The sequence below is a fragment of the Myotis daubentonii genome, chromosome 3, assembly GCF_963259705.1.
Source record: "Myotis daubentonii chromosome 3, mMyoDau2.1, whole genome shotgun sequence".
Lineage (NCBI taxonomy): Eukaryota > Metazoa > Chordata > Mammalia > Chiroptera > Vespertilionidae > Myotis > Myotis daubentonii.
The window spans coordinates 34395716-34420959 of NC_081842.1; the positions used below are offsets into that span (position 1 = coordinate 34395716).

Genomic DNA, 25244 nt, shown 5'->3' on the forward strand with positions numbered 1-25244 from the left:
TTCTATTGATTTAAATATGCCAATTGTCTTAAAAAAATGGTTTTCTCATTTTTTAACCTACTCATTTTTTTTTTTTTTTGCTATAATTTAGAAAACAAATTTATCGCTTCTCGGCCTTTTGGCTAAGATCAAGTGTAGAAAACAAATTTTGTGTAAAGTCACAGTGCAAAATAAGAAGGTGATTTATGGCCTGCTTGATTTACAAAATAATTTTTCTTTATGATCTAATAGTTTAAAGTATTATTGAAAAGTTAAGTGGTAGGAGCCCCGTTGGCCCTGGATGGGTCAGTTTGCCCTCAGTTTCCTCATCTATAAAGTGCGAAGATTGACCCAGCTGGTGATCTCTAAGGATCCCTTCTAATTGTAATACACGGTTTATATTGAGTTGCATTACTTGAGAATTTGGCATGTTGTGGACAAATTTAATTAATGTAGACATAACTTGAATGTAAATAATGAAGCCATAACTTCTGATTTAATTAGTTAGAAAGATCTTGTCTCCAAAATAGAAGCTCAACTTCCCAGTTTGAAACAATACCAGTGCTCCTTATTCCACAAGTAAGACACCATTCCCTTAAATAGTACTTCTACTCTAAAAATTAATTGATAGTAACATGTACATTGAAAACATTTATCTTCCAATAAAATATGATTATAACCCATTATACATGGCTAGAGGCCTTGTGCATGGATTTGTGCACCAGTGGGGTTCCTTGGCCTGTGGGCATCGGGCTGAAACCGGCTCTCTGACATTCCCCGAGAGGTCCTGGAGGGTGCAGGCCAGACCTAGGGACCCCACCAGTGATCAGGCTGGGGAGGGACCACAGGAGGGCTCCAGGGCATGTCTGGCCAGTCTTGCCCAGTCCCGATTGGCCGGATCCCAGCAGCCAGTTAACCTACCGCTTGGAGCGTCTGCCCCCTGGTGGTCAGTGTGTATCACAGAACAGTTGAATGGTCAGACACTTAGCATATTATGCTTTTATTATATAGGATACCATTGTGCCATGATGACCAGTACATATTAACTAGCAACAGAATGAAGTGTTCCTTGGTTATCTGATTTTTCTGGGAAATACTCCCATTCTAAAAAGGTAACTATATTACAACAAAATTTTCATAAGCTATATCATTATCTACCAAGAAGTGTTTCTGGTAAATTTTGTGTATCTTTGTTGCAGATAGCAGTGCTTGAACTAAGCAAATTTAATGAAGTCTGTCCCCAGTCTACTGCTCTATGCTTTTCCTTCCACTCTGATCAGAAATTTGTCCAGCTGGAACTTTGAAGTAGATTCTGTCATTCCATCAGAGGCTTCTTCCAGAATGTGGAACCTGCCCTGCCCTAACTTGCCCGGTACCAAAGCAGCCCTCCTTACCCATTGTCCTTCACCTAAGCACACCTCTTCTCACCCTCCATCCCTTGTAACCCCGATCATTATTTTGAATTATCTGATCAAGTCTATTTCACAGTGTCCAGGCCTTGCAACTTTATTTCACTCCGTATTTAATGTTTCTTTTTTGTTTTTTTTTCTTTTTTTATCACCACAACAACACTTTTTTTCATACCTTAGACCATGCCCCTATGCTTCCTGTATTTGTTTTAAATTCAGGTAATGATGTTTCTGGTGAGTGTGTCACTGGATTGCCTCTTCAAATTGGAGGTTACTCAACTAAGATAGAAAACTCATTTCCTTGGCATAATCAGAGTATTATATTTTGTACTTGACAAAACTTAACAAAACATTAGCTTACAGATTGAGTGGGATTTGTCAATTTTCTAAGAACTAGAAAACAGTTTGGTACAAGTATACCAGTTTGGTAGCGGTGAATATGTACCAAATTAATTTTATATCTATTGAGAATTCGAAATGCTCTTTTGTGCCTCGAAGGAATCATTAGACACACTAATTATTGTTGTACACTGCAGAAATAGCAGTTAGTAGAGGTGTCTTTAGATAGAAGAGCAGATAAATCAACTTCCCTGTAGTTAATTCTTTAGATTGTGCATAATCCTTTATGCAAATGTAGGTCTTCCTGAAATTTACATTAAGGTCTAAACTCCAACAGAGTCATGATGCCAGGAAGAAAATTCAAAGACAAAAAAGTTCTTTGTAATGTACTTGACCCTAGGATCATTAGAATGATAATAACTTGGCTGACTGGAGAAAGAACAGTGCTTTAGAAATATTTTAGCTATTGTCTTTGGAGCAAATATCACAGTAAACATAATAGTTTCAGAAAAACATGTTTCAAAAAACAACTAGGAGGCCAGGTGTTTGACCATGTGACAAATATGTTTCTTGAAACTGTGAGTTCTGGTTACAAACTATAACAGGTATAGGTTTGAATTTCAAAATATGATTCCAGGGTGAGCAGATTAGGACCATAACTGTATTAGGACAACACTAGCTATAATGATGTTTTGTGTAAGGACAGACTGTTTGCTTTTGGAAAAGAAATAACTTCCATGATCCAGTTTCAAATGGCCTTAATATTCTGCATTTACCTTTGCTGCTTGCTAAGGAGGATCAGAGAGTATGTTTATCACTTATTCAATATACATAATTTAAGACATGGTGATCATAATTTGATTTAATCTAATGTTTATTGATTTTCTAGTTCTTAACAAGGTAGCTTTACTTTAATCCTTTATTTGCTATATATTTTTTTAAAAGTAAAAGCATGTAAGCATAACTATCACTTTTCCACAAATTCAGCCATGTTGTATTCATTTACCAGATTCAGTCAAACAGGCCTTAAGTTGCCTCTGAGAGTCTGATGTAGTAAGAATTAGACACTGATAAGACAAAGCCTTCTGCCAAAGTATAGACAGTCTAGATAACAAACTAACAGTTTTGTTGTATTCAGGAAAGGGAGAGCATATCATTTAAAGGTAACAACAGAAGGAAAGTCATGAGAGTGTAATAGTTTAATGAGATTTGGGAATAATATATAATAGTTACTAAGCACCGTTCCCGGCACTATGTAAAAGCGTTACATATATTATATAACATGAGTCTCACAACCACCCTTCAAGTCAATTTTACTTTCCCTATTTTGCAGATAAGAAGCTGTGGATTCAGGGGTTAAATAACTTGTCCAAATTGACACATCTAGTAAATCATGGAGCAGAGATGTGAATCCTGTTCTGACTCCAAGTCCTGTGCTGTTAGAACACTGTGTTTTAGTGCAAGTGGTTTGGCACAGCTGGAGAACATGGTTCTGGGAAAAGTTGCAGAATCACAATCTCTTCTAGGCTGGTGAAGGCCTTGGTGACGATAAACACTATATTTGTATTTTTCTTAGGCTCAAAATTTCATTCATGAATGTACACTATTTCTAGGATTATGGTGATATCAAATATCTCTCCTGAGGAGCAAATAACTAATGATCTTGATGTCTTAAAGATTTGTATTCTTTTTTTGTAAATCCTCACCCAAATATATTTGGGTAAATCCTCACCCAAATATATGATTTTGAGAGAGAAAGGAATGGAAAGAGAGAAAAATCTCAATGTGAGGGAGAAACATCAATTGATTACCTTCTGTATATACCTCAAGCAGAAATCGAACCTCCAACCTAGATACATACCTTTGACTGGGAATCGAACCTGCGACCCTTTGGTCCACAGGCTGATGCTCCATCCATTGAGTGAAACTGGCCAGGGCTAGATTTGTATTCTTGACTTGGGCCTATTTTAACATGGAACACTCACCCAATATTTAATCTGTATACTGTTGAACTTCCGAATGCTTCTTTCTTCTTGCCCTCCACCCTTTTAAACCATTCATTCCCACAGGCACACTTTATACCTTGTCATAAGCAGAAGTCTCCACATCTTACTTCCCAGCAGTCCACTCTCCAACCACCAACTACATTTTCTTCTTAATATGCCAAAGAGTATACATTTTTCATTCTACCAGCAATGCACTTGATTCAAACAGCTCATCTTTGTTTCTCACCCTGTTGATATCTTCTTTCTGTTTAGACAGCTTGCAGCCCATCTTTATCATCTCTTATCTACAGTTATACTTAATTCCCTTACACCTCTGTCTTCCTCTCCACTCATTCTGCTAAGCATGACAGGGAAAAAGCCACAACCACATTGAGTGGCGCTCCACTTTAAATACACGATCAACATCAAGTGGCTCTCAGGCTGCCCAGTAACTACATTACAGTTCTCCTGTTCATTCTCCTGCCTCCTTCCCTAGTTGATTTCTCCCTTGAAATTTTTAACACTTCCTCTTGTCTGCACTCTTAGCTGATCACCTTGCTTTCTATTTCAGTGAAAATATAGAAACAATGAGTAATGAATGTCTAATCTGCTTCATCTATCAACTGCCTACCCCCATCTCTAGTCTTATACTACAAAAAAGGCCAAACCCTTAACTTGTATACTAGACACCTTCACCTTTGCCAAACCCCTGAGAATTGTTCCAGAAAATCTCACCCCTTTGTAGTACCATTGACTTTTCTCTATCACATCGTTTCCATCAGCATGTATACATATTGCAGGGCTCAGTTCTTGAATGTTTTCTCTTTAAAGTTATACTTACTCCCTTATTAATTTCACCTAGACTCCTGGCTTTAAATACTATCTATAATCTTATATGCTCAAATTTAAATTTCTGTTCCAGGACTCTTACTCAATTTAGCATTGAATATTTCACTGTCTGTTCTTCACCTCTATTTGAGTATCCAATATTCATCTTGAACTTAACATGTCCAAATATTTTTCTTTCCTTACTTGCTTAGTGGTCTTCCCTATTTTAGTGAAAAGCAACTTTAAACTTCCAGTGGCTCAGGTTAAAAATCTTGAGGTTATCTTTGACTTTCAATTTTCTCTCATGCCCCATATCTAATCTGCCAGCAAACTGTGTCGGAAGATTAGATATGGGGCATATCTACCTTCAAAATACAGGTGGGGCAAAAGTAGGATTACAGTTGTGAGTAAGCCAGAGTTTATTCTTATATTATTTTATTAATTCTTATATTATTTTTCATATGGACAACTGTAAGCGTACTTTTGACCCATCCTGTATATATGAAATCTAATATTTTCTTACTGTATGCACCCTGGACTAATCTGGATTATAGTTTCCTTTCTATTATCCTTGCCCCTCTAAGCCTATTCTCAACACAGCAGCCACAGTGTTTATATTCTGACATAAGGAGTAGCATATTATTCTTTTTCTCAAAATCCTTCAGTGGCTCCTTTTCCATCTAGAATAGGAACCACAGACCACTAAGGGGCCTAGAAGACTTTACAAAGTCTAGCTCCTGTTACTTTTCTGAGTCATCTACTTTCTATTCTCTCACTATGCTCCAGCCACACTAGCCTCCATGTTCTTCCTCAAAGGCAGGCATCCTGCATGCTCTATCTCCAAGACCTTTACTTAATGTGCTCTATGCAAAGAATGCTTCCCCTCCAATATCTGCATCATGTGGTCCTCAAGAATTTTAAGTCTTCACTAAAATGTCAGCATATTTTAAGGCTTTTTCTAACTATGCAATATGAAATTGCAATGACCCTTTCTTCTAACACTTCCTATTGTCATTTTTATGTCATGTTCTTTTCTCCAGAGACCTCATCACCATCTAAAATATTATATAATTTACTTACATGGTGTATTACCAGTGTCTCATTAATGATTTTATTAGTGTAGAAATTTTTTACTATTTGATCACTCATGCATCCCTCTGACTCAGTATAATGCCTAGCATATAGCAGGCATGCAAAAAATATCTGATGAATGAATGGACAAATCTGTAGAAAAATGAATAACAGTTCTCTCATTAATGCAGGAAAATATATATTCAAACACATTGTTCAACTCAGCTCAAGACACTACTGAATTTTCTTAAAACATTTAAGAGTTTAGGAGAAAAAGTTCTTCTTTACAAAGAATTTTCTATATAAATTATGGAACACAACATAACTAAGGAACACCAACATTTTGACAATACTCAATGACTCAGGTAAAAATATCAATAGAGGAAACTATTGAATAAAAGGTCAGTGGAAAATCAGATGTCACCATCTTGACCCACTTTCAATTTTAAAATCACTAAAGGCATGACAAATCAATATTATGTGATTTTTTCATCGTAATATTTCGGAAAATTAAATACATAGACTCACTAATGAAATATTCTTGGGAAAAAAAGTTATCCCTAAATCTAATGAAGGCTTTAGAGTTAACTGATAGCTTACAAGAAATACAGGTGATTGTGGGAAAATTAAAAGACATCATAAGAAAACATTCATTTAGAATATAGGACATTCTACAAAAAAAAAAATCTGACTCAGTTTCTTAATTAAGCTAATGATTGGGAAAAGTAGGTGAGAGAAGGTAGTTATATTAAAATATATTTAAGTTTTATAACACCCAATGACAATGTGTAAATATCATAGAGACAATCATCATAATTTAAAAATGGTATGGTTGTTAGATTATGCCAAGGAATTATAGTTAATTTTATTCACTATGGAATAACCAAATGTTTGTGTAAATAAAAACTCTTATATTTCAAAATTCTGTACTAAAGTTTATAGGTTTGAAATGAAATCTGAAACTTACTTTAAAACACTTTCAACAATAAAGATTAAAAATAAAATATTTAAAAAATAAAACATTTGCCGAAACCGGTTTGGCTCAGTGGATAGAGCGTCAGCCTGTGGACTGAAAGGTCCCAGGTTCGATTCCGGTCGGGGGCATGTACCTGGGTTGCGGGCACATCCCCAGTAGGAGATGTGCAGGAGGCAGCTGATCGATGTTTCTCTGTCATCGATGTTTCTGGCTCTCTATCTCTCTCTCTTCCTCTCTGTAAAAAATCAATAAAATATATTTTAAAAAAATAATAAAACATTTTATAGAAAAATAAGTAGGATATATCATATAAGAGTGGCAAAATCTAGATATTTATCAAATTTTAATGATGGGTGCTCTGGACTAAATTGTGTCTCCCTCAAATCCATATTTAAAGCTCTAACCCCCATTAAGATTACTTTTGGAAATGGGGCTTTTAGGAAGTAAGGAAGGTTGAATGAGTTCCTAAGTGTGAGATCCCAATCTGATATGACTGGTGGCCTTACAAAAAGGAAGAGAGAGATCTCTGGGTCTTTCTCCACATGCAGGCAGGCATCAAGGAAAGGCCATACAAGGACACAGCAAGAAGGAGGCTGCCTGCAAGCCAGGACTAGTCCTCACCAGAAACTAATTCAGCTGACACCTTGATCTTAGATTACCAGCCTCCAGAACTATGAGAAATACATTTCTGTTTGTGCAGACATCCGGTCTATGGTATTTTGTTATAACAGCCCAAGCAAACTAACACAATGGATATGTGGGAATGTATGATATTAGACTCTCTAATTTTATGTATTTTGAAAAGAAAAAGAAATTATTCTTTGAAAGTTTTGACCCATGTTAATAAAGATAAAATGTTATTTGAAATTAAAATTTTCACTTTGCTACTCAGCTTCCTAACCCCAATTCATCTGACCTTATAGCTTTCCTGCTCATATATTATTTACAGTACTTTGCAGCCTAGGAAAGTCTAAACTCTTAGCCTGCTGTTTTTTCTTTTCTTCCATAATTATGTTCTAAATGAATCTTTCCAGAAATGTCTCCCTCTGCTCTCTATAACATATCCTTTTACTTCAACCAAAAGAAACTAACTTTACATCATCAAAAATACCCTCTTTCCATTTATATTTGTAATGATTCTTCAAGTTCAGCTCAATTTCTACATTAAAATAAAAAAACGATAACTAAGCAGTTACTATACCCAGTCATATGCCACCAATAAATGAATGCTGTGTAGTTTCTGATGTCAGTCCTCAATTTTTCCTTCCAGGGAACTGGTAATAAACTTTAATCAGCTTGCCTATAGGGTTACTTCTAATAGAACTATAGATCCTCTCCTACTTTTCCCATTCAGGGAGCCCCGTTGGTGCAGAGATGTCTTCTATCTTCAATACCTTTATTGATGCGTTCTTAGTTTTGCACAAATGTACTTTTGGAATGTTCAACCCATACATATTAAGTGTTATTTTTCTTTAACTTTCTCCATTTTCTCTCCTTCCCTACCGTTTTCATGTGTATCCCAGAATCTCAATTGTAATTTGCTTCTATGCATTCTACTATATTCTTTTAATTCATTAATTATGCACATGTACACATACACAAGTTTCAAGTCTTTGGTTTATAAAATAATAATATTTTATGCTTCTCAGTATCTTGCTCTATTTTTTTTTCAAACAGCTTGTTACAGAAATGCCTCCATATCAGCTGAGGAAGATTTAGTTCATTAAAAAAATAATCTAGCCATAACCGGTTTGGGTCAGTGGATAGAGCATCGGCCTGCGGACTGAAAGGTCCCAGGTTTGATTCTGGTCAAGGGCATGTACCTTGGTTGTGGGCACATCCCCAGTGGGAGGTGTGCAGAAGGCAGCTGATCGATGTTTCTCTCTCATTGATGTTTCCAATTCTCTCTCTCTCTCCCTTCCTCTCTGTAAAATCAATAAAATATATTTTTTTAAAAAATCTATACTAATAAAAGGATAATATGCTAATTAGACCAGGAGACCTTCGGGACCTTCTTGAGGACAAAGCCATGGTGGCAGGGCCAAGGCAGAGGCAGTTAGAGGCGATCAGGCCAGGAGGGGAGGGCAGTTGGGGGTAATCAGATGGGCAGAGGGGGCAGTTGGGGGCGATCAGATGGCGGGGGAGCAGATGGGGAGGAGCAGGCCAGCGGGGGGGGCGGTTGGGGGCGAGCATGCTGGCAGGCAGAGTGGTTAGGGGCGATCAGGTAGGCAGGCAGGTGAGCAGTTAGGAGCCAAATTTCCTGGATTGCAAGAGGGATGTCCCCTGAGGGGTCCCAGATTGGAGAGGGTGCAGGCCAGGCTGAGGGACAACCCCCCCATGCACGAATTTTGTGCACTGGGCCACTAGTAATTACATAATATTTCACAGCAGAGATAAATTTGTTCAACCATTCCCTACAGATAAGTATTTAATTTTTATTTTCTGGTTTTGCCACCAACAAAACACATTGATGAATTATTATTGTATATAATAGTTGTTTTACTTCTATGGGAGTGGAATCACTGGTGTGCTTTATTCCAACACATAGTTTCATATTGCTTTCCAAAAAGTATGTTAGAATTTACATTTCCTTAAGAAATGTATGAGAGTACCCTATTACATATAGGGACATTAGGGATTATCACACTTTTGACTATATGCCATAGACAGGGGAAGTAGTCAGATCTCAGGATTATTTTTATTTGCACATCTCTTTCTCAAAGTTCCGCACACTTTCACACATCTATTGGTCAACTTGCTCTATAAGTTGTCTATTCTTATTCTTTGGCTCATTTTCTACTGAAATGTCAATATTTTTGTTATCAGTTACTAAAGCCTTTGCTATATTAAGTATAACAACCCTTTTTTACTATCTATATTACAAGTATTTGTTTCCTAATCTATTACTTATCTATTGCTTAAAATATATTTTTTCATATACACATTTTAAATGTTTATATAGTAAATACTTTCATATTTTGTTTCATAGCTTTTAAGCTTTCTGTTTTGCTTTTAATGAACTCTCAAATATCTAGCTTGTATATATAATCTCCTAAATTGTCTTCTAAGATTTTTTTATTGTTTTATAATTACATCTTTAATCAACAGGAATTGGGTGAGACAGGGATCCAATGTATGCTCTTCTAATGGATAGTCAGTTGTAACATCCATTTACTAAATTAGACCATCCTTTTTAAATGAATTGAAATACCTCCTTAGTGATCCATTATATGCCACAATATATTGTGATCTCTTTTTGAGCATGTGTGCTTCTCTGCTGGTGGCTTTAAAATTCTACATTCATATAAAATCTTCTCTCCCACTAGTTGCAAGTTCTGCTTCTTGCTCTGGGTTCTCATAGCAATTTATTTTTTACTTAAGGCAATTACCACTTCCTACCTCAAGTTATCCTTGTTTATATACATCTTTCCTTGATCTCATTGTATAATCTTTGAAGGGAAAATCCCCATGTAATTTATTTTTGCACTCTCTACAGTTTCTTGAGCAATTTAGAAACTTCTCATTTAGTATTGAATGGATATAATATTGATTAAACATAAATTGTGAAAACCATAATAGTTTCAAACAGTTTTAGAAACTTAATGTGATGGTGGTGATCCTAGTCAAGATAAGGCGGATTTTTGTTCTTATTTTCCTTCCGAACTTCTTGCTACAGCGAGTAGTTAAACCAATAAATCCTATTTATGTAATCTTTCAGTGTTTTATTCATTGGTACATAACTCCAGACCTCCCCTTCATGCAAAGTTCACTGCAGTCTAGTAACATTTATTAGGTCTTTCAATTTAATTTTGCTTTATTTAGTACTTTTTTCACCTTATTAAAGCCATCAATGACATATCTGAGTTCATAGGTCCACAAAACTCAAGAAACTTTGTTAATATAAACCAAATCAGAGAACAGCATATAAAAAGTGATTTATTCCCTTTAAATATATATGTATTATTTCAGAGAGGGTGAGGGAGAGACAGAAACATCAATGATGAGAGATGATCATTGATCAGCTGCCTCCTGCACACACCCTACTGGGATGGAGCTAAAACCCAGGCATGGGCCCTGACTAGGAATCGAACTATGACCTCCTGGCTCATAGGTCAGGTTGATGCTCAAACACTGAGCCACAGTGGCCGGGCATCACTTTTTTTTTCTTAACCATAGCTTTTGAGATACCAAATTTGCTTTATAACACAACCAAGATTTTGAACTCAATGTGTTGGCATGACACAGATCATGATATTCAAGTCAGCAAAACAGAGCAGCTAACAGGCGTTTACCCAGAGCTACCTAAAATCATGCAGCTCTAACTCTGGGCCTATAACAATTTTAGAGAAACTGTTTGCGGTGGCCTCTGGGTAAAATAAAATAGGAAATTCTACTTCAATCCCTGCTGCTGTGTACTAAGAAATGCTGAAAATTGACTCAGTTTTGCCCTTTTTGACATAATGTGTTTTTTCCCCTCTTTATATTCAACATTTTAAATGACTATAAGCCAGTGTGCAATACCAGTCCTTGTGTTAAAAAAAAACCTAATTTCCTTTTTCTGCTGGGGTACTCAAAGCTCACTAGGGTGATCCATTGTTTTCTCTTCTATTGAAGAGAAAAAAGCTGGCCCCTAGAGGCTGGGAGAGGTTCCAAACAAGAAAGAAGGTTGGTTAGATAAGTTACACTCAGGGGCCCTAATAGAGAGATAGGGGGTATTGGGTGAGTTGTCTGGGAGCCAGTGTCAACAATCAAATGTGAATCAAAAGTGCAGTAGCATCCGGGCCAAAGCTGAGGGTTTGTGACAAGACAGGTTGATTGGCACATGTTGTGGAACATGGCCACCTTTTAAATAGGGTTATTTAGTTCATTTTAGGCAGCTCTTTCTGAAATTACTTATTAAATGGATACTAACATATATGAGATCAGGGGCCCTTCATTAATGTTTAATAGACTTCCTTTTAGTTATGGCCTTCATTTCCTACAGAAATATTTCTTCTATCCTTGTGCCTCCAAAATCAGCAAAATAAGCAAGCAATGCATCCTTGGCCACCACTGGGTCTATCGGATACTATTTTGTCCCTGTTATTTTTTTGTCTCTGATTTAAGCTTCTCAGTTGGGATGGAAAATGTAGACTTTTTACCAGGAACAAATCAGGGCAACCTAATAAAAATGAGCCAAGATTTACCAGTCTAATATCAAAGACTTCAATTAAATTCTTGGAATAGGCCAAGAGAGACACTTTGTTCAAAGCAAAAATACACTTTCAGAAAGCAGTTATAAAGGGTTGGAAGAGGTTGCATGGGCAAGAATCTTAGCCTGGACCTGCTAATGATTATAGCACTATTTAGTAATGCAGTCGTCCCTCAGTATCTGTGAGGGATTGGTTCCAAGAACCCCTCTCCCCCCAGTTTCCAAAATCTATAGACAATCAAGTCCCTTGTATAAAATACTGTATTTGCATATAACCTATGCATGTCTCCCCATATACTTTAAATTACTTTAGATTATTTATAATACCGAACACCGTTAAGTGCTGTGTAAATAGTTGTTATACTGTATTATTTAAGGAATAATGACTGCCTAGTACACATCAGCAACAGCGTAACTTATTTTTAAAATACTTTTGATCTGAGGTTGGTTGACTACTGGATGTGAAACATGTGGATACAGAGGGCCAACTATATTGAGGCATTATTCTGGTTCGATCCTGATTATTTTATTTATTTATCCAGGACAAGAAGTAAACCAAGCATGGCTTACATAGTCCTGAGCTTAGAGCAGAGAGTTAAGAAGGGAAACGATAGGATAGTATTCAAGTAGACCCCAGGAATCATATTCTCTGATTGGCACATATACATGCTGGATCTAACTTGCCATCCCTGGTAATGAAGCACTATTCTGTTTTTTAATAAAAAGAAAAGCAGTTTATTGTAATAGTGGGTGGCTAAATATGGGATCCATCATAAAAATCATAATGCAAACAAATATTTGTACCTTTTAAAAATGATAAGACAACAAAAGTGAATGAGAAAGTATTTGTGTGATTAAAATCTAAATGAGATAAAATATACTAGAGCTACATAAAATATGCAAATGATATGATATTTTTCTTCCTTCACAATGTCTTAATGGTGGGGGAATTAATGTACTTCCAATCGACTCTAAAAAGAAGCTGTTTTATTATGTTTACTACACAATGAGTCTGCCTAAGGCATGCTCTGGTTATGTTATACATTATTAACTGCTATAAGCCATTACTCTGAATAGTACCCAAGTGGCCTGAAAGTTAATGTATCTCTTTAAGTGCCTAGTTCACTACAAGAGAGTAACTTAGACATTGGAAAGTAACTGCTTGTTCATTGACTGTGATTCTGCCAAAATTAGGATAAAGTTTGGGGTAGGGTTGGAGCGTGTCAGGAAATATAAAAAAAAGAAGATGAGCCCAGCCAGTGTGGCTCAGTGGTTGAGTGTGGACCTATGCACCAAGAGGTTGTCTGGTTCCTGATTAGGGTACATGCCTGGGATGTGGGCTCATCCCCAGTGATTTGAAGAGGCAGCCAATCGATATTCTCCCTTATTGATGTTTCTATCTCTCTCTCCCTTTCCCTTCCTGGCTCTCTAAAAAAAAATCAATAAAAATATCTTCTTTAAAAAAAGAAAGATGAGAAAGGGTTAAACTCATTGAAACATAAAGTATAAAAACTGATTTTATGATACTCTAGGGCAACTAGGTTATACATTTCAATAATTATCTGAAGTTGTCCAGACAATAGGGTATATGTCTCTGATATCACACACACACACACACACACACACACACACACACACACACACACACACACCTTTGACAGGCATACAGCATAAAGTTTCAGGTTTTTCCAGACTGCTGCCTTTTCCCTGCTACAACTGTTAATAAGTAAAAGATTAAAGAAATGGTCAAGGTTTGAGGAACTTCTTTCTCCTCCCCCAACCTCTTAATCTTACTTAGTCAGAAAAGTTGTCTGTATGCCTCATATAATGTTAAGGACAGAAATAATTAATTGTTGATTATTTAAGGTAAGTTATAGCAATACATAATGTATGGGAAGCTCCTCCCATTTTTGTTCCAAATTCCACTGGAATGTATGAATACCTATTTCATCGTTTGATTGAATTTATTTTTCCTCAACAGATATTTATTCATGTACCTACTATGTGCCAGATAATATGCAAAGTGTAGAGAAAAAACAAAATAAACATGCATATTCTTTTCACAAAAATGGAAATAACAAGTGAAATTCATGGTTTTGGTTTATTTTTTGTATTGCAAATATAATTGTGGTTTGATAGAACTTTTACAAATTTTTAGTTTACCTTATTCTATTTTTCATTCATTATGAGTTTTCCCTAGACCAGTGAATCTTTTTTTTATATGATGGCATTCATCACTTAATTTGCATAAATGGTAACAGCTAACAGTGTTTAAAATTGGTAATAGAGTCTAGAACAGCCTCAGACATTCAAATCTGTTCTTCCCAACCTTCTTCCTAGTGGACTCTCATGTCTTGTATCCTTCAGACTCAAGAAACAGAAGAGATATGAGGAAAAACACAATTAAATAGGGAACACAAAAAATGGAAGTGAGATAGAGAGAAGAAGAGTATGTAACAGGGAGACAAAGGCATTCAGAAGTGAGGAAGCAATAAATAATATTAAAGACAAAAACAAACTCACACTCATTCATCCTTTCACACCTCCAGCACAGCAACTCACTTGTTCCTGTGAGATAAATCACCATTTATATCCAAACATCTATAGGAAATTTTTATAGTGTTCAATAATGTAACAAGTATCTGAGAGATCTCACTTAAGAAATTCCAAAACACTATTCCTCTATTGTTTTAAACTTTTTTCATTGGACATGGTCACCTTTGAAGTTGACTGTGAAATTTTTGTGTTCTCACAGGTGAGTTTCAAACCAACAGCACAAAACAAACAACAATAAAACACTTTACAGTTTAGGATGGAGGGTGTTTAAAAAGGGCTCCTGATGGAAAGCCCTTGGGACTGCAGTAGAGAGGGGTCTGCAAAATGGGATCAAGGTGGCATGTGGTCATGACAAAAGGTATTATGATCTCAAGCCTCATTAGGAAAGTATAATGTGCAGAAAGGAGGTGATAACACTACCTGATCAGACCCACCATAGATTTTACATTCACCACAGAGGGTTGTGGACAAACTGTACTCTGTTTAGGACAGTGGTTCCCAAACTTATTTGGCCTACCGCCCCCTTTCCAGAAAAAATATTACTCAGCGCCCCCTGGAAATTAATTTTTTTTTTTAATTTTAATAGCAATTAAACAGAAAGATATATGTATTAATGTTTCTACCTTTTTCGTAAAATATAGTAAAGAAAGGTGTAAATTAGAAACATTGAAGTTTGAAACTATGAAACTATTTATTGAACTCAGAATAGAAAGGTAATACAAAAAAAGTTAAAACAAATGCATCTGTGGCCATCACCGCCCCCCTGGATCGCTGCAGCGTCCACCAGGGGGCGGTAGCGCCCACTTTGGGAATCACTGGTTTAGAAGGTTTGGCCAGGAGAGTAGCTGCCTTCTATGAGATTTGACTCCTGATTAAGCAAGATGAGAGCAGAACCAGAGGGGAGGGCTTGACTGCCTTCACCTATCTGAAGGTATGTTTGTTCCTGTGAATCCAAGGAGTTAGGTGGGAAGACTGTAAGAAGTATATTCTATATCACTTTTCAGAACTTATTATTATACTTACAGATGCCAGAAATAGATTGGGCTACTCCAAATTATCATTAGGCATAGTTAGTATAATCTAGATAACTTGGTAAGAATGTTGTTGAAAGGATTCAGTCATTAGATGGGTAGTTAAATGAAAGGATTTTGTTGTTTCTTTGTACCTGAAGACACAATTTTCTGAGTAGGAATAGAACACAAAAATATAGAGTTATTTAGTCTATAAAATATATTTTTATTAATAAATATATTTTTACAGTTTTCCTGGAATAAATCATTTTTATTACCTATGTTAATGAATCCATCACTCATTTGTATTATTTTTATAATGCAACGTGATGTCATCTGAAAATTTTTGCTGAATTATTTTTGCCTTATTCATTAAAAAAATACCTTGTGTTCAACATTTAGGGCTTGAACATGAATAATTAAAGTGAAGATGTGTGCCAGAAATTGCACATGTTGATGTGTGTGTACTCATATATTTGTATGGGAGAGGTTGTTTATTTAGGGATAGAATTCCTTCTGGCTCACCGAATCCCTTCTGGTTTATGGGAACCAAAAAGAAAAAAAAATCAAGAAATCTGGGGCAGCAGAGAAAGTTTAATTTAGTGAAGGAAGATATACAGAACAGCGTTAAAATCTTACCCGATGTGAAGGAGAAGCTCCATTGGCTTGAAAATAAAAGGTAATTGATCAGCTAGACAAGAGCTGTTCCTGCATTGTGGCCTTGGCAGATGGCACGAAACCAGTAATACTATCTCTAGAGAGCTGGTAAAGTGATATACAGAGACACAGAGAGAAATTTTACCAGTAAAACCAGAGGAAAAAAGGGAAATGAAACATATTTCCTTCCTGTTTTGAAATTGTAATCTTTTCTCCTACAACTCTCTTCTTTTTTTCTAGAACCCAAAAGAGTCAGCAAGCATCTTGGGAGGAATGGCACCCTTTTTAAGAGAATTTTGAATGCTGTTTTCAAACCATACATTCCACTGGTCCAATCTATATCTATAACTTTGTACAGTTTCCTTTAATGTCTGGGGTTTTAGAATGACCACTGATACATTGCAGAGCCATAAACTTACATTATTATGCAGAAAGAATACCAATACCAAGATAAGTTGTTGCACACACTTTCAATATTTGCTTCAATAAGAAAAGAAAAATGAAATTATTTCCATTTACTTCCAGCACACTTTATTTCAGTATAAACTTTTTTGATTAGAGGCCTCTTCTGCCATCTGTGTGCTCCATCCCTTATGCTCTTTGGCAGTTTTTGAGGCATGGTGGAGGAGACAATTTCCTATTGTCTAAAGAACTACATACATCTTATGTATTGCATATAATAATTATATCAAAACACATTGTATTCACACTATCTTTTCTTCCTCTTGTTGTCATACTTTTTCTCATTCGCCTATTTTTCTTCTCCTGTTTTCATTAGTAAAAGTTGTATTAGAAATTGTACTAGTAGCAGTAGCAACAGTGGTGCTTTCTACTTATTGAATGATTGTTGGGGTCCAGCCCCAGCAGGTCCAGGGACTCCCAAAGGTGTGGACGGAGTCGGCGAAGAAGGAATGACACAGAGACAGCATTCAGATCATCAGCATAGCCAGGTTCTCCAGCCAGGTTCTCTAGCCAGGTTCTCCAGCCAGGTTCTCTAGCTAGGTTCTCTAGCCAGGCTCTCTCACCAGGTTCTCTCTAGCTAGGTTCTCTAGCCAGGTTCTCTAGCCAGGTTCTCCAGCCAGGTTCACACCAGGTTCTCCCTCTATTCTCCTGTTACATCTGTAATTATACCATTTGATTTTAATCCTATCCATTCTATTCCAAAGGTTTAGGGCATTTGTAATCTCCATTCCAAGGTCACTACTCTACTGTTCTGTTAAGCTATAAGGAAGTAACTGAAGAAGATTATCCTAAGTAAAGATTATGTAACTTAAGCCTTATTGTTCATAGTTAAGGTGATTAACTACCCACATGGTACTTAATTAAGGGGTTTTACTGATTTATTCCCTTCCTTAGTCCTGTTAATCCCTAACTCCAGGGGAAAATCTCCACCTGGGGAAACAACCTTTCTTGGAGAGGTGACCCTAGTTAGTACACATAGCCCTAAGAAGGGGAGCAAACATATTAAGAACAGTATGCCATATACGCCAGGTCCCTTGAAACATATGATGTGCAGATGTTTCTTCCCTGCAGTGACTGTGTCAAGCAGCAAGGATGGACCAGCTTCCGGCAAATGATGACTACATGTTAGGTGGTGTGTACTTGCCACCTTCCATACATTGTGTATCATCCTGAAAATGATCTCTATAATGTTATTCTTACTATTACAAGGTTTGAACAGAGGAAAGATTGGTTGTCACAAAATTAATATCGGAGGCCTCCCTGTATTGAGTTACTCTAGGAGTCAGGGTAAAATCAAAGCTAAAATTCACTATTTGTAAAGTTAGGAGAACTGGCCTCAATGAATATGAAGAGAAACAAAAGAAACTTTATATATATATATATATATATATATATATATATATATATATATATATATATATATATATATTATTGATTTTTTACAGAGAGGAAGGGAAAGGGATAGAGAGTTAGAAACATTGATGAGAGAGAAACATCGATCCACTGCCTCCTGCATACCCACCACTGGGGATGTGCCTGCAACCAAGGTACATGCCCTTGACTAAAATCGAACCTGGGACCCTTCAGTCCACAGGCCGATGCTCTATCCACTGAGCCAAACCAGTTAGGGCAACTTTTGTTTTTTGTATACTAAATTGGAAGAATGAACCCAGAATATTTTCCATATGCAAATAATAATAAACATTTCCCATTTGTGTAACTTAGGGATAAGTATATTAAGTCAAGTCAGAGTATGAACCAAGAGTTTATGGCTATCATCTTATATAGACAATATCATTAACTCATGAGTTAATTTAAAAATTATTATTACCAAATTTTTACCTTGATAAATAATGATTTTAAAATTTTTATTAGAAGTTATCTGCTGCATCTCTTCCTAAAATTATCTCCTTCATTGGTGCTCTATTCTCTAGATAAAAAAGATAATTAGTAATTACAGTCTATCTTGAGAGTGTACTTTAAAACTTCAAGCATAAGTGGTTGTAAATGTTTAATGTGCAATTATAATGTGAGAATAAATTAATAACTCAGAAAAATAAAAGTGGTGACTGGCATGTTTTCCTTCAATATTTATTATTTGTCTTCTAATAATAGACACTAAACCAGAAATGTGAAATTGGTACTCAAAGCAATGCATGAACCTAAAGGGATTTCTTACATTTGATGACCAAATTATATTTATAGCTTCTTCCAATGAGTATATAGCACATACTTGATACATAAGTGATATTCAACATGTGTATATTGGTGAATTAGTGATGGGCAACATAGACTACTCGTTGGCTTGTACTTAACATACAAAGCATTTTCTTGTATGTAGGGAATGATGGCCAAAACCTTGAAGGATACAAGGATATTTACAAGTGACAGGCATTTTCACTTTCTAAAAGAAAAATAATAGTACTAGAGAATTATATAGACAGTTTGAGATAATTAACTCTAAGATCTCTCTATGAGAAATATATTATTTGCTTTAAAATATCCAGCTAATTTATTAAAGCATGCAATTTGTTTTGTATATATAGTTACATTGTTTGCTAAATTGGAAGAATGAACCCAGAATAAACAATGGTAATCCATTCAATTTGAAGGAGTCTTGGTAAGGTACACATTACTTGAAATTCTAATTTTATATACTTTAAAGTTTCTTTTTTAAAAAAATCAAGTGACAGTTTCAAGATTTGGGGACTTGTCTAGACAAACGTGATCATTTGTCAAAATTCAACAATCAAAAAGCTTATTTGCTGCAATTGCATGCATAATCATTTTACTTTCTGCCTTTGAATAAGTAAATTTTTGTAACTTGAGTTGACGTTTTGAACAGTTTCTTTAAATATTTAAAAATAATTTTATTTAAATTTCTTGGTTCAATATTGGCTAAATACAGAAATAAGTTTCTGACATTGACTTGTGTCATTTTTCTTACCTGAAATTCTTTCTCAAATTCATACCAGTTCATGAAATAACTATAAAATTTGTTTGCATTAGGAATTGGAAATTAGGTAGCCAGATATATTAAAAAAAATAATTTTATATTTTCAATTCCTGGGTTTGGCAAAAAAAAAAAAGGTTAGAGTTATTGTTCAGAGAACTGTACTTCACTGAGTTTTTAGAAAATATTCGATTCCTGCTCTGTGAGAGCACACTCTTTGTGAAGCTCTTCTCTGATCCAGAATTAATTTGCTCATCAGTTGTCAATTGGTTTACATAATTTAAAAGGAAGTAAGAGAAAAATTGCTGAGACAATGTATACACTAAGTAGTTTATTAATGAATAAATAACCCCCCTCACCAATCCCAATAAATAACCCTGTGCAGATTTGCTTCATAGGATCTTGAAAATGATTTTCATCTGAAGCATTTTCCTTTAAAAAATGCTCAAACTCTGAATGATCATCATTCATCAGCTTACACATGACATATTACAAATGCAAATATTTTCTCAAGGTCACCTTTTAATTATCTCCCTCTAGAACCTTGCATTTTAAAAAATGTATTCCATCAAACTACATTTGTGTTTTAATTAATTTCCTTCCTTTTACTTATCAAACACATATGGCCCATCAAAAATAGTAAATTATTATTCCAGTCAAAAGCAAAACAACCCAAGAAGCCAAAACCAACATTTTAATTGACTTAGGTAGGTCTCCATTAGAGTATTTGAGACTCTTTAAGACATAGAACATACTAATTAGTATAATTTTCGAGACATTAATAGTGAACTTTTCTTCCCTTTGATCTACCTTCTCCCTAACTACCAGAATATCATAATTACCATGAAACTTCTCTGCGAAAATCCTTCAGTGGGTCTCTATTTCTTCCAGGATAAAGACCAAGCTAATTAACATGATTTTAAGAGCAGCCATATTCTGGCCCAACCCTCATCTTCCACCCTTGCTTGAGTTATAGTATATGTTCCAGTGAATCTAAATATTTGGTTTCCCAATCCACACTTCACTTTCCAACATTCTCCAGTGATGTATGTGTGTTTCCTGCCAGTCAAATTCCTTTTTATAACCCAACATTCAGCTTAGAAACCTCTTTCAACAAGTCTTTGGTAACTCACATGTCTGTATTATTATATTCCATGCATGAAGCTGTCTGCCTCTCTAGGTGCTTGACTCTTTGAGCAATGGGTCTATGTTCAAATAATCTTGCATCTATTGAGATCCATCCAGTGCCATGCACAAATAATAAAGGGCAGGATTGGAGGTGAACTCTAGGGTAGCAGGAAAGACACTGTTTGGAAAGATAAAAGAGTAAAAGTAGAGTTCATCTACTTAGCTTGCTTTATTCATATTCCAGTGAATAAATGCACAGGAGGGCCTTACTGGTTATGATTTGAGCTACATAAAGGAAGAGTTCAAAGTCAATTGGCTTCTGCTACATTCTTACCTCACCTCATCCACTGGGCAAAGGTGGCATTTTCCCCTACAGAATACCAGAAAAATATCCAGTATCCCTGCTGTTTGTATTTTCCACATACAAAATTTATAAGTTTCAAAGCTCAAGGCAATTAATGGAGACCCCTGTTTTTTACTGTGTTCCAAACATGCCGCGATGTTTGGAAGTTATGCTCTCTTCCTGGATACTGGAATATGGATACCCTAAACCATAGAATTCTCAAGCTGGTGGAACTGTAAGAAAATCTAGGGCAATCTTTATTTTACAGATAAAGAAATGCTTATTTATCCACCATCCATTTCATGGTTGAACATGCCAGGAAAAATGCCTGGTGCTGTGACAAAACTGAGTAAACATGCTCTTCATTGGGGAGGGGGGGTGTAATATGATAATTACACAAGTAAAATGAAATTTGGGCCCAAAGAGGTAAGTTGATTTAAAGTTGCATGCACAGCTAATTTGTGGTTTACCTACAGTTTAGGGTAGAAATGAGCTATCCTAACTATCCTTTTTTTATGCTAGCTATCCTTTTTGCTCTTTCTAAAATTAATAGTTTAAAAGTCTTATAGACTTTAGAATAATATATGAATATTTTAATTATATCATTGTTACCCTCTGATTATTGCTTTTTTGTTGGTAGAATATTAAATCAGTATTTACTACACTATATCTAAATTTTTAATTCAGTTTGTTTCTCATGCACTCATAATTTCTTTGATAGAAAGTATGGTACAATGATAAAGAAAACAGGTTTTCAAGTGAAAGACGACTTGAATCACAACTGCAGCCCACCACTTACAAGAAATACATCCTCAGATGAAGTAACTGACTTTTCTAAGGCTGGGTTACTTTATCTGTGAAATGGCATGGCAGAGTTCTTCCTATGTAAAGCTTTTGAAGGGATTACATAAGATACTGAATGTGATGCAACTAACATAATAATGTCTATTTTTGTCATTTTCTCATGAAGAGCCCTTTGTAGTATAGCTTGTAATCCAGAGAGCATTGCCAATGACTTAGCCCTTCACAAATGAACCTGGAGTTCATTCAGTTTCTAAACGAAAAATCCTTCACTCTATGTTCAAGTTGTTTCCTCAACTTGCAGTGGTCTTTCATCTGTCTTTTTTCTCTCAGAATCCTTATGATTTTTCAGTTTTCATCTCAAATTCACTTTCATTAAGAAGCTTTCACTGAGACTTCATTGACATACCTAATCTCCCCTTTCTTTCCCTTTCAATAGTAGTTTGCTCTTGTCACTTTTAGATCACTTATTCAATCATCCTGATTTTCAAATGAATACTTGTCTGTCTTCCCATGATATGATGAGATCATATGAAGAAAGGTTAGCACAATTTTGTACATAGTAGGTTCTTAACAAGAAGACTGTTGAGCTAAGCTGAATAGAAAAATGAGGAGCTTCACTATCACTGTGACTCATCTTAATTTTGAAATCATATGCCATCATTTAAAGTCAAATCTATAAGCTGAAATCAGCAGATGTGGTGATTAAGGTATTTGAACACATTGAAGAATATCATAATCTGATAAAACTGTAGAGGAAGTAATTTTCTTGACTGGAGAGCAATGATAAATTCACTCAGATTTAATTGGTAGGGCTAAAGAAATACTCCTTGAATGAGTAAGTACTCAAGGGGGAAACAAAGAACTTGAATTATACAATATTTGTATGTGACAATATATATTTAAAAAATAATAGCTAGTACTAGTAAGCACAGAAAATTAGAGCTCCATTCATTCGCCCATTATTTTCAAATATTTATTGGACCTTTAGCAAGACTCTAGAATTTGAAAGATGATTAATACTATACATTCCAATGTCTCAAAATTGTTAAAATATGGTAAACACATTAGGCTTGTGATTAGAATGTTTAATCTTGATTTTAATTTAAAAATAAATGTTGATATTTATTAAAGATACATATCTTGATTCTATTAAGTCTTTTGTGGAAATGTGCATATTTTCTACAGATTTTGAAATTGTTGTTTCTTATTTTTCCATATATACGCTGTCTATGCTTCTCTTTTAGGGAGGTTGTATTTTATGAGGGCTATATTCTGGGAGGCTGGGACATGAAATTTCACTGTACTTTGAGTTGAACCAGTGATGGAGAAATGGCTCTCACATTATAATCATAAAGACACTTTTTTTTTTCTACCTGTGCCTTTTAATCTATTTAGTGGAGTATTTCTGCTCCATGGATAAAATCTATGGCAGGTTACACTTAGTTTACAAATAAGTATGTAAAATAAAAATAAAAAAGATATGCCTAAGCCATGGTGATTATGAAAACCCCACCTTTTATTCTGAGTTAAGAGTCTCTGTTGCCTCCACTTACTGCTTTAGGTCAGAAGCCTGAACCAGGGAATGGGGTGTGTCTTCCTCTCTATTCCTGCTCCTTGATGACTCTGATCCTCCTTCCCCACTTGCTAAGTGTGCTCTGTTCTTTGTGAGCTGCCTGACTCCTCTAACTGCAGCTTCAGCTCCTTCAGCCAGCAGGTTATACTTCTCACTTTTACATACAAGGGTTTCACTTTGGCCTTCTTTTGAAAAAGTTATCTTACTCTGGCACAAGCCTGCTTGGGTGAATTTTCTTTTCAACCCACCCAATCAACATCCCTACCATCAATTCCATATCCATTCCCTGGGACTCCTCACCTATGCTCCTCTATCAGTAAAAGTGCAGTCACTGTCCAAGACAACATCCTGCCCCTCTCTGGCATCAGTTGGCGGTTGCCTGTGCCTTATTCCTGCAGAGCAGAGGGAGCTCCAAGGTAGGCATATCAAGCTCTTCAAGTTCATTCTTTGAAGCTCCTCATATGAACTGGCAGTGAGGCAAAGCATCCAATTTCTCTCATCCATGGGGAGAGGAGGAAAAATGCATCAACTAATAGCTTTCTCCATAGAAATTCTCCTCAAAGTACATTTTCCACAAATCAATTTTTTTTTCTATGTGGTCAGTATATGGATAGAAATCACAAACCAACTTTTTGGTTGTCTTCTTGGCTATTTTTCAAGCTCCTCTTGGAATTGTTTTGTTCTTGGTCTTATGTACAAAAGACAAATTCATATAAATATCTTGATTTAAAAAATCCTGTACCATTTTTTTTTATTTTAACTGATTTGTTTGTAGTATGTTACCAAATGTGATGTTTGTTATATATTTCAGATAGGTAACTTTCATACTTAATTAGAATGTGTTGAATTAAATTAAGTACTAGTACCTATCTGTGCTATGCACTCTTTTTGATGCTGGAGATATAATGATAAAAATTAAAGGTTTTTTGTCTGACATTGCAGTTGGGGGAGGTCATAATTTAAAAATATATACAGTTGATAAGTCCTATGATTTCAAAAGTTGATAAGTTCTATGCAATAATAACACATGGTGACTGGGATTTGAAATTATATGAGTTGGGGTAGAAAAGCCTTCTCTATAGAAATGGTATTTAAGGTGGATTATAAAACAGCTAGGCTCTCATCAATATTTCTATCTCTCTTTCCCTTTCCCTTATTCTCTCTCTCTCTAAATCAATGAAAACATTTATTTATTAATTTAAATATATTATTATTGATTTTAGAGAGGAAGGGAGAGGGAAAGAAAGATATAAATATCAATGGTGACAGAGAATCATTGACTGACTGCTTCCTGCTGGGGATTGAGCCCACAACCCAGGTATGCACCCTGAGCTGGAATCAAACTATGAACTCCTGGTTCACAGGTCGATGCTCAACCACTGAGCCACACTGGGCAATAAAAACATATAAAAAATAAAACTATTGAGATAGTTAAAGTCAGAAATGTTAGTGGCTCAAACAGAGCTACTAGTAGTGGAGATGGAGAAAACTAACATGTAATTTGGGTTGTGGGGAAGAGGACATCCCGACAAATAGGATGCTTCTATAGCAAATCTTTTACATGTGGGCACTCCCTAGTCTTTGAATTTTGACTACCTAATCATTCTATTTTTCAATACAAACTTGTTATTCAAAAATTTCTTAGGAGAGAGTGACTCTTGTTTCTGGTATGACACAAGAGGAAGGTAGGAGGATATGTATAGGTTTTCATAACTGCTCCAACTTTGACACCTCACATATCTATACCGTGGATTCTCTGGACTCCCTTCTGCTTCTGATCCTCTCTTGGACCTCTCTGGTCTTCTTTCTATCTTTGACTTCTGGCCCTCTCCCGAATCCACCTTTGGTGGCAGTTTTTTTTGTGTGTGTGAGCATTTTGATTGTGGTTTATCTGTTCAATTCAATCTCATTTTTTCTCCAACTTTCAGGGATTCCTTGATGTTACTGAGTACTTCAGGAGTCTTATTTATATTTTTAACT

The 25244-nt window shown here is 35.7% G+C and overlaps 1 protein-coding gene and 1 non-coding gene across 3 annotated transcripts in view; both read left to right on the forward strand.

Moving 5' to 3' along the window:
* The window catches only part of NLGN1 (neuroligin 1), an 846948-nt gene that overhangs the window by 305815 nt on the left and 515889 nt on the right, over nucleotides 1–25244 (forward strand). The window lies entirely within an intron of this gene.
* LOC132231961 (U2 spliceosomal RNA) lies at nucleotides 103–302 on the forward strand. The gene has a single exon (XR_009452152.1). It is a non-coding gene; the product is annotated as a U2 spliceosomal RNA (small nuclear RNA).